This window comes from Rousettus aegyptiacus, unplaced genomic scaffold (assembly GCF_014176215.1).
Source record: "Rousettus aegyptiacus isolate mRouAeg1 unplaced genomic scaffold, mRouAeg1.p scaffold_m13_p_7, whole genome shotgun sequence".
Lineage (NCBI taxonomy): Eukaryota > Metazoa > Chordata > Mammalia > Chiroptera > Pteropodidae > Rousettus > Rousettus aegyptiacus.
In genome coordinates this window covers 81,165,101-81,176,587 of record NW_023416310.1, presented here as the reverse complement: position 1 = coordinate 81,176,587, position 11,487 = coordinate 81,165,101, and the positions used below count along the sequence as shown (strand labels likewise).

General features: G+C 36.4%; 1 pseudogene; it reads left to right on the top strand.

Annotated features, from left to right (window-relative positions):
• Nucleotides 1–85: 85 nt before the first annotated feature.
• Nucleotides 86–204, top strand: LOC118605692 (annotated as a pseudogene).
• Nucleotides 205–11,487: the final 11,283 nt, after the last annotated feature.

The following is an 11,487-nucleotide window of genomic DNA, read 5'->3' as shown; positions in this document are numbered from 1 at the left end:
GTTGAATTTTTAAATATCATTCTTCGAATTAAGTTTAGAGGAAATGTAGAAATTAGGAAACTCATCTAATAAAAGGAAATAATTAGTCTACGGCACTGCCACTCTGAACATGCTGGATCTCATCTGATCTCGGAAGCTAAGCAAGGTCGGACCTGGTTAGTATTTGAATGAGAGACCACCTAGGAAGACCAGGTGCTGTAGGTGTTAAAAAGAAAAGAAAAGAAAGAATTTAAGGCTTCTGCTTTTAGCCAAGATGGAGTAACAAGGATGGATTTATTGCTCCTGCCCCGCCCTACCCTACACACACACACACACACATACACACACACACACACTCTAAAACTCAAAAACCTAGACTAAATGTACAAAAGAATGATTTTTCAAGATCGTAGACATGAAATAACGAAAGACAACAATCTCTGAGAGAGAGAAAATCAAGGTGCTTTCTATTTATAGCCCTGAGAGAATTTCCAGATGTAAGGAAGGAGAACACAGGTAGGGTCCAGCCAACTACCTGAGTTGAAAAGACAGAGCTGAGATCTGGGGAGATCCAAGTGGCTAGAATTTTCAGGACAGAGCACCAGAAAGGAGAAAATTGTTCACAGAGAGAACTCTGGAGATCTACAAAGGGTCTCGCAGGTATTTTCTAGTCATGCATATGAGGAAACTGCCTGAAGCCTGGGAAAGAACCACACCCCCAAAAAAGATGTTACAGTGCTCAAAGACTGTGGAAGGCTAGAAATACTGCCTGTTTCTACCAGCCAAGCTGGAAAACCTCACGATTTATAGGGTATTGAGTAGGATATACAGAAGGGTTTAGCCTCAGTGTTCGAGAATACAGGCATACTTCATGTTACCGTGCTTCACTTTATCGTGCTTTGCAGATATTGTGGTTGTTACAAATTGAAGGTTTCTGGCAACCCCGTGCTAAGCAAGTCTGTTGGTACCAAAAAGATTACGATTTGTTGAAAGCTCAGATGATGGTTTTCAGCATTTTGGGGTAATAACATTTTTTAATTAAGGTATATACATTTTTTTTCAGACATAGTGCTATTACACCCTACTAGGCTAGAGTACAGTGTAAACATAACTTTTCTGTGCACTGGGAAACCAAAACATTTGTGTGACTTGCTTTATTACAATATTTGCTTTATTGTGGTAATCTGAAACCGAACCTACAACATCACTGAGGTGTTAGTCCTAAAGTGGGCACTGCTCTGCTACCACCTAAAAAGCCTTAAAAGGAAAAACCAAAATGATCAAACTCTTTCTAAGTAACATAATTATATCTCAGGATAAAGCTCAAGAATATTTATAAGGCTCAAAAGTAAATTTCAGTTTATAACATTGAATTGAAAGATTACCAGACATTCAGAGAGGTAAGAAACATCACCCATAATGAAGAAAATAATCAGTCTGTTGTGGTGCGTTTAAATCTGAGACCCACGGAGGCTGGCCATCGACTGACTCTCCCCACTAGAGAATCAACCCCGAGCTTTCAGAGGAGGTAGCTTATAAAACCTAAAACCACATCAAACAAGCAAGCAGGTTTACAGAAGCAGAAGTTAGCCATTAGTATATCTTTGCACAGGACATCTCCTAGAACTACACCCTAGTTACACATTAAGCAGATTATAAAAGCAGAAGTTGGCTGTTATTGTCTGGTGCAAAAATGTTGTTTCTGGGTGACTCTTAAATCTTATAGCAAACAGGGCCTGGTAGCCAATTCTGTTATCTGCATCCTGGTGGTGATGTTGTTTGCTTTTTTTTTTTTTCCTTGGGAGCTGGCACTTGAAGATATTACTGCTCCTTGTCTTGCCCTAGTGGCTAATTTACTGGAGAATTTTTCACTCTTACAAGTCAACCCAGAACTAACCCAGAGGTTAGAATCAGCAGAAGGCATCAAAATAGTCTTTCTTATATTTCATATATGCCAAAACTTTAGAAAAGACATGTAATATATTTTTTAAAAAGACTTAAACTTACAAAGGTAAAAATGATAACGTGAGATTAAAAAAAAAAAAGTACTCTATTTGCCTCATCTAGGAGTAACAGCAGATTAGACATTGCAAAAGGAAAGATGAGTGAACCTGAAAACATTTCAGTAGGAACTATCCAAAATGAATAGAAACAAGAATCAAAAAATGAACAGAGCAGGGAGGGAGGGGGATTGAGGTTTGGGTAAAAAGATAAAGGGGAATATAGTCAATAATATTGTAATAAGTTTTCACAATTGACAGATGAATACTAGACTTGGTGGATGATTACATTGTAAAGTATAAAAATGTGAAATTACCATATTGTACACTTGAAACTGATACCACTAATATGTTATGTACCAACTAGACTTCAATTCAAAAACAAACAAAAAACTTAAGCACCAAGTTACTCTGGGACAACTGCAAGCTGGCTGATATTTATGTAATTGGAGTTCCCAGAAGAGTGAAGGAGGGGACATAAAAATTATCTGAATAAATATTGCTGGTAAAACTTCCAAATTTGATGAAAACCATAAACCCACAGAGTCAAGGAACATAATGAACCCTAAGAACAAGAAAAATGAAACATCACAATCAAATTGCTGGAAAGCAATGATAAAGAAAGACTGTCAAGCTAGAACTATCTCAACAAAAATAGTTTTCAGAAACAAAGATGATAAAATGATTTAGAGACATTAAAAAAAAAAAAATAGCTAGAAAAGATTATCTCCAGCACACCCACACTACAAGAAATCTTAAAGCGAGTCCTTCAAGCAGGAGAAAAATGATACCAACTAGAAATAAGAATCTACACTGAGGAATGAAGAACACCAGAAATGCTAACTGCATGGATAAATATGACTTCTTTATTACTTTAGTCTCCTTAAAAGGTAATTGAATGTTTAAACAAAAATAACAGCATAGTTTGGAGTTTACACGTATTTAAAATTAGAGCATGACAGCAATAGCTCAAAGCCCAGGAGGGAAAAAATGGAAGTGTGTAATTGTAAGGTTCTTGCACTATGTGTAAAGTGGTATAATGTTGCTTAAAAATGGATTGCAATAACTTCATAATGTGTACTATAAACCGTAAAGCAATCACATAAAATACTTGTAGCCATAAGCCAACACATAAAGTAAAATAGAATTATAAAGAATATTCCGTTAATTCAAAAGATGGCAGAAAAAGAGGGAAAAGGAAACAAAGGACAGATGGGGAAAATGGAAATCAAATAGCAATATGGTGAATTTAAACTTAACCATATCAACAGTCAACATTAAATGTAAATGGTCTATGTACCCCAATTAAAATATAGAAATGATCAAATAAATATGAAAGCAAGATTGACTCTATGCTGCCCACAAAAATTCACTTCAAATATAAAGACAAAATTAGGTGAAAAGTAGAAGGATGTTAAAAGATACACCAAGCTGAGGTGACATCCACAAGATGGCTGATTAGGAAGCCCTGACACTCCCTTCCCCCCGCCCCTCCCTCCACAGACACTGATTCAATGACAATAAAGAAGCAAATTCCCTTTGGGAGAAATACAGAAACTAGCTGAGAAGGTCAATAATACACAATGAGGAAGAGAGAGTCTCTTCAACAAATAGTGTTGAAAAAACTGGTTATCCAGGTACAATAGGATGAAATTGGAAACTTATTTTAATCCATACACAAAAAAACAACTCAAACAAGATTAAAGATTTAAATATAAGACCTTAATCTGTAAAACTATTAGAAGAAAATATAGGGGAAAAGCATGATATTGGTCTTGGCAATAATTTCTTGGTTGTGATACCAAAAGCACAGTCAATAAAAGCAAAAATGGACAAGTGAGACTATAGCCAACTAAAAAGTTTCTGCATACCAATGGAAACTGAAAATACAACTTACAAAATTTGAGAAAATATTTGCAAGCTAAAAAAAAACAAAACCTTATAACCTGCTTAAAAATGAGCAAGGATTTGAATAGACATTTCTCCAAAGACTACATATGACTGGCCAACAGATATATGAAAAGATGCTTAGCATCCCTAATCATCAGAGAAATGTACATGAAAACCACAATGAGATATTACCTACTAAGATGGCTATTATCAAAAAACAAACATAAGTATAGGTGAAGATGTTGAAAACTTGCAGAAATGTAAAATGGTACAGCCTCTATGGAAAATAGTGTGGAGGTTCCTCAAATAATAAAAGTAGAACTACCATAGGATCCAAGATTCTCATTTGTGAGTGTTTAACACAAATAAGTGAAATGAAGATTGTTAAGGGTGGAAAATTTACAAATGGCCAACTTCTGCTTCTATAATCTGCTTGCTTTTTTAATGTTTAACCAGGGTGTAGTTCTAGGAGATATCCTGTGCAAAGATATGCTAATGGAAACTTCTGCTTCTGTAAACCTGCTTGCTTGTTTGATATGGTTTTAGGCCTTATAAGCTACCTCCTCCGGAAGCTCGGAAGCTCGGAAGCTCGGAAGCTGGAGAGTGATCTCCTCTAACTCTGCATGGTAGGGTCTTAGATTGGATTGCTCCACAACAAAGATCTCAAAGAACTATTTATACTTCCATGTTCATTGCAACATCATGCTAGCTAAGATATGGGAACCACCTAAATGTCCATCAATGGATAAATGGAGAAATAAACTGTGATACTTCCAGACAATAGAATACTATTCAGCATTAAAAAGAATAAGCTATGAAGCCACGAAAAGAGGAGGAGGAAATTTAAATGCATATTACTAAGTGAAAAAAGCCAGTCAGAAAAGGCTACATGCAGTATGATTCCAAATCTGACATTTTGGAAAAGGCAAACTTATGGGGACAGTAAAAAGATCAGTAGTTGCCAGAGGCTGAGGGATGGGGTGAGGTGAACAGGAGGAGCTTGGCATTTTTAGGGTGGTACGGATACTCTGTACAATACCAGAATGATGAATACATATCATAGTACATTTGTCTAAACCTATAGAATGTGCAACAGCAAGACTGTACGCTAGTGCAAACTGTGGACTTTGGGTGATAATGATGTGTCAATGTAGGTTCATCAGTTGTAACTTGTACCACTGTGGGGTGGATGTTGATCTTGGGGGAGGCTATGCATATATGGGGATATTTGGGAAACCTCTGTATCTTACCTTCAGTTTTGCTGTGAACCCAAAACTTCTCTGAAAAATTAAAGGCTTAAGTTTTTAAAAAGCAGGAGGGCTGATTTAGATAAGAAGAGAACTAACACAATTTGGATAGAAAGTATAAGGGTATTCGTTAGGCTATTCTTTAAGCTTTTCTGTAAGTTTGCAATTTTTTGTAATAAAAAGTTTTACAATTCCCCTATATTAGCTAAAAAAGTTATAAATATATATAATTTTAGCTCAGGCCTCTCTTCAAAGTTCTGACTCGTGAATCCCTCCTCCCTCCTCACCCTCGGCTGGCGGCATTACAACATACTTAACTGAAAATGGAAATAGTTGGACAAGGACTTCCTCATCTTTCCTCTATTACATTTGCCAACAGGAATACATGTGTACTCATATCCTCTGCCTTTACGCCTTGTAGCACCTTGGACTATTGTTCGAAATACAGTAATTCCATGGGGAGAATTATCCTTCTCCACTCCATTCATGTGAACCTGGGTGGTGACACTTGCACTTATACACCCCTGGCCTGGTAAATATGAGGCACGATGACCCAATTTCCAAATAAGGTCATATGGTTAGGGGCTGGGGGTTAGGACTTCAACATATCATTTTGGGGAGCACGATTCAACCTATTATTCCCACTGTCATAGAAACGTGGACTTTCTAAGACAAAACCAACACTCCTCCTTGGACCTTATATCACCCTCCAGTTTTCATGCCTTTACCCCTACCCAGCAAAAGTGCTTGGAAGAGTTTTCTACGGTATCGGGGTCCATGTCTTTGTTTCCCATTCTCTTTTCTCATCCTTCAGCTGAACTTTTGTTCCCCTACTCCATTAACCTGCCAGTTCCATGGCCACTTCACAGAATTGGGCAGTGTTCACAGGATGGTAGTGATGGTTCGACAACTGACTACGTTAATATACTGAAAAAATTGTGTACTTTAAAAGGTCGAATTTGATGAAATGTGAATTATATACAAACAAAGCGGTTCTTTTTTCTAAAGATAGACTTATAGTGACCTGTCAAGTTCCCTAGAGATAAACCATACAACATGTTACCTCTTAGGATGCAAATTTTCTTGCCCATACAATATAAAAATAAATAGTCTTATGTAAACAGAAGCTACAAATGGTCTGGTTTTTTTTTTTGTCTTTTACAGTAAACATTTTAACTATTTGTCTTTTAAATATAGTTTAATTTCATTATTAGCAGTCATCAGTAGAGATCAACTCTCCTCTTTTTCTACTATTCTGCCTTTTCCTAGAGTGATATCTTTTCACATTCAAGATGTGCTGTCTCTTTAACTACTGTACTTAGATCAAACCAAGTTATCTTTAACAATGCAATAATGATACACGTATAGCTTAATAATTGGAATTGTTTAAAACAAAGTGTTTTTTGAAAATCAAAGTATTATGTATTTATGCAGTTGAGAAGCTAGTAGTATGAGGATAAAATAAATTCACCTATAAATTATGCTTTCGATATAGATTTTAATCCATTCATTTATTCATTGATTTATATATTCAAAAAATGTTTATGAAGGATTTATTCTGTGCCAGGCACTGAGTTTGGAGCTGATACACAGAGGTGAAAAAACTTTGCCCTTAAGTTTATAATTGAGCAGAAGGGGACAAACATGAAGTAAATGATGGTAGTCGCGCATTTAAAATATGCTATAAAATAAAGCCACAGAATGCTGCGAGAGAGGAAAGCATGAAGGCCTGATTAGGATTGTGTGTGTGCTTGTGTCTGTCTGTCTGTGTCTATTTAAGGAGAGGCTGACAATGAGGGTAGAGTCAAAGACGGGATACAGATCCTATAGGCCTTACAGATGTGACAGGTTCTAAGCGCGTAGTAAATCAACCTGGTCTATGTCTGAAAACGGTTCTTCAGTCTGTAGTAAGCGAAGTCAGATGTGAGGAGATACCAAGAGTAAAAACCAAAGTTGTTGCAGCACCCAAATGGCCCCAACAAAATCTTTGTCCCTACACTCCCCCTCCTTTCCTCTGGCTTCACCTCTTACCACCCTCTCCCCTACTTTATTTTCAGCCACACTGGATTCCTCGCAGTTGCTTAAGCACAGCTGGCAGCATAGACCTGTGTTCTGTGTATTTGGTGTTTCCTCTGCTTGGAATGTTCTTTTACTAAATATTCTTGGAGTGATAGAGTGGAGGAGACTCCTTCAACCCGGATCTCTGGGTGACTGTGAAGCAGAGTCCTGGCTGGCTGACCTGCAGGAAATGCATATATAGCCTGAGTGGGAAGTGAAAGCTTGTTAATATTAAGGCCCCTGAGATGTTGGATTTAATGTGCTACCTTAGTGTAAACTAACCTGTCTTGGCTAATAAATATAATAGTTAACAAAACAGACAAATTAATTTAAAAAATAATAGCTTTAATCTTTAAATGTTTTTCAATCTCCTGGAGGATTTAAAATATTGTCAATTTAATCTTCATTTTCCTGACTAATGGTGAGGTTGAGCATATTGTCATATGTGTTTTGGCCATTCAAATTTTGTCATCTTGAATTGCTCTCTAATTTCAATACTCAATTTCTGTGTATTGTTTGTTTGTTTTTTTTGCCTGTTGATTTTCCTAAGTTCCCTATGTAGCATGACAGTCAGCACTGCATCTCTTATGCAACATGTATATTTCCTCCCAATTGGTCTTTTGACTTTGTTAGTTACCATTATTGTTATGCGGATATTTACAAAAATCTGTATAGCCCGCTTTGTTGATATTTTTACTTTTGGCTCCTGAATGTCATGATGTGCTTATACAAGGTGACAAGAGAAAATGCTGACATGTTCTAAATTAATTTCCAGCAGGCCTGAAGGCGAGAGGAAGCAGCAAGGGAAGTTAATAAACAGCTGCAGTCCAAAACCAACGAAAGGCTGCTCACTTTCCTGTATGTATGTTGAAACTTCGAATTAACTTCCAGCAGTTATTTCAGCTCTTATCTAAAAGGAATAGGGGACCACCAGACACCCCCTGACTTGCAACTTGCTTCAGGATGAACCTTCCGGACTGTTGCCCACAACCAGTCCCAACGCGTCAAGTACTTTCTCCTTATGGACTATTTACCTATTTTAGAACTTTCCCCTCATCACCTTTTCCCGCCCTCCCCCTTATCTACACCCAATGTAAATTCTTTCAATACAACTTAGATTTGTCTTCCCCAAATTCATTGCATAAAAGAGCCCCATCGCCCCCAAGATTGGGCACATGTTTGCCTTCTCCATCTAGTCCTGCTGTTGGTGATTCAGACCGCGTGTCCCCAGACCTAGCATGTGGCTCAATAAAACCCTCTCTTCCAGAACAACTTTGGGCATCAAAAGTTTTTGTTTAACAAAGGCTTCTTCACACCAAGATTATTCTATAAATTTTTCTCTAGAACTTTTGTTCCGCATTTTAATTAAACATTTTTAATCTGTCAGGAACTCATTTTAGTGTAGTTAAGTAGGAATCCTGTATTATGGTTTTTATCTTTATCCTCTAATAAATTTCTATATGCATATTTAAATTGAGCTGAGTTTATTAGTATAATTGCATCTTTCATGCAAACCTGGGAGGTTAAGAGGAAGATGATGAATTAATATTAAATTTACTTTTAGTTTCTTGGACATATGATTTCTATACACCAGAGGAACATACAGGTAAATATTTCTTTAGGCATTTAGAATGGAGAAACTGTAACTTTGGGGTTTGGATCAAAGCTATTCATGTGGGTATTAGTCACAAAAAGGAACTACTGGGATGGTCGAAGCAGAGGGTAGTTTATGAAATGAGAGGAGGTTGTAAAAAAGAAAAAAACCACTTTTTTCTGTCTTTAGGGTATTACAATAACTTAGAGGTAGAATTCTCACACTTAAAAAATATATGCATAGCCTGTTAAGGAAAAAAGATTTTGATTTCTTAGATCTTAATGACTTCAGAAATTTAAATACTGTCCATCACTCAGTACCAATGCAGTGGTTAGCACTGCCTCAAACTAGTATCTTGAGAACTTTTGTCTGCATCTATGATTGTTACCAAATGATCCAAAATATGACTATATTATTGCTTTAAAATTGAGGTATAAATTACATATAGTAATTCAGACAGTCAAATGAACAGATCTTAATTGTTATAGTTTGATGAGTTTTGATAAAAACGTATACCCCTGTTACCAACACCCCCTTAATCAAGATATGAAACATACCCATTACTTCAGAAAGTTCATTTATGGCCTTCACAGTCCATCCCTACCCTTCCTTCAAGACAGTGTAATTTCTTTCGCCGTTGATTAGTTTCACTTACTTTAGAATTTCACATAAATGGAATCGTACTCTTTTGTGTCCAGCTTCTTTCACTCAGCATAACAATTTTGTGATTCATTCCTATAGTTCATTTCTGTGTATAGCTGAGCAGTGTTCCACAGTATGGATATACCACAATTCATCCATTTATCTGTTGATGGATGTTTGGGTTATCTCCAGTTTTAGGTTATTTGAATTAAGCTGCTGTAAATATACTTTTTTTTTTTTTAGTTTATAAATATTTTTTATTTTGTGTATTTGCATACATTCACTTTTACTGTTTTTTCCTACACATTTTATTTTGCTTACTTTGCTTTTTGCTCAAATATTTCACCAGCAGAGCAGAATTTATTTAGAAGCTCTATTTTTCTCTATACACTACATCAATTTTAACAGCATAAAATTATTTTTTTCCTATGAGTTTGTACACTTTATGCAGACTTTCATTTCTTTTTTTTTTTTAATCGAAGAAATGATTTAAATTCCCCCCTCCCCCATCTACCTCCCCCTCCGGTAACCTGCTGCGGGGTCTGGAAATGCATTAACTAACATGGATAAGGGAGAAGGGATGAATGGCAACGCTAGCTTCCCCAGCCCTGTCTCCATGGCTTTTTATTCTCTCTAGCACAAAGCTGGCTTTGTTATTATTATCAGTTACTCTCAGATTAGTAATTACAGAGTACAGCCAACTCTCAAATTCAGCCTCAAGGCCACCACCATGTTATCAGCTACTCCCTCTCCTTTTCTTATCCTTGCGCCTAGTGCAAGGAGTCCCAGAATAGGTAAAGTGTGTGCACCCTCCCTTTAGTGTGACCTTGTTGCTCCAAGCACCAGGCATCCTGCCAGGACTGCAGGCTTCTCTCACAACAGTAACCACTAGTCCATAGTCCAAACCCATGAGTCTGTCCTGTTCATTTGTCGCTTTTAGGTTTATATCCCACATATAAGTGATATCATGTGATTTTCAACTTTTCTGTCTGGCTTATTTCACTTAGTCAGATTATTTCGAGGTCTATCCATGTTGTTGCAAATGGCAGTAATTCATCTTATGTTATGGCTAAAAAGCTGCTATAAATATTGTTGCGCAAGTCTTTATGGATATATACTTTCATTTCTCTTGGGTGAAATGGGTTATTGGGTTATGGAGTAGGTGTCTATTTAACTTTGTAATAAACTGCCAAACCATTTTTCTAAAGTGGTTGTATTGTTATACTCCCCCCTAGCAATGAATGAGTATTCTAGTTGCTCAAAATGATTGTTAGTATATGATGTTATGGGTCTTTTTAATTTTAACCATTCTGTTAGATATGTAATGATATCTCAGCATGATTGTAATGTACATTTTCCTAATGTTGAGCATCTTCCTGTTACATAACTCAAGGGGTTCACTACTTGGGATGTAAGAAGGAGATATGGTGGTTATTAGGTAGTTTTGTTTGATTACAAGTAAAGGAGACAAGGGATTCACATTCACAGTTGTTGTTTTGTTTTGTTTTGTTTTTTTCCCTGAGGGGAGGCTCAGTCATTGTTTATATACACTGTTTGCTTAATGATTTCTTTTTTGCAGTTGGCTAAACCTATCTGGTTCTGTTCCCAGTCAAGTTCATCAGTCAAGTTCACTGGGTTACAGCTAGGTCCCAGAAGGTACTGTGCTACATTTTAACAATTAGCGAGACTTGTATTTAGTAAGAATCACCAAGGCCTTGAGACCCTTGTCCTGTCTAACATTTTTATGTGATTATTGACCATTCTTTGTTTTCATTTTGTGAAGTATCTTTTCAGAACATGTCCATTTTTATTTTTTTTAAACTCTGTAGTTTTTAAAATATAAATCCTTTGCATATATATGTATCGAGATTATTTTTTATAGCCCTTTTTTTATTTTCTAATATCTTTTGATGAACAGAAACTTTGTTGAATTTTAATTTGTCAAGTGCTAAAAATTATGTTCTTCCTATTATAGACTCTCCTCATGCCACATAGAACTTACCATGTGCAATGTACTTTAAGTGAGTAGTGTATAAAGAGTTTGTTTTTAGCTTTATCTGAATGGCAATTTTGTTGT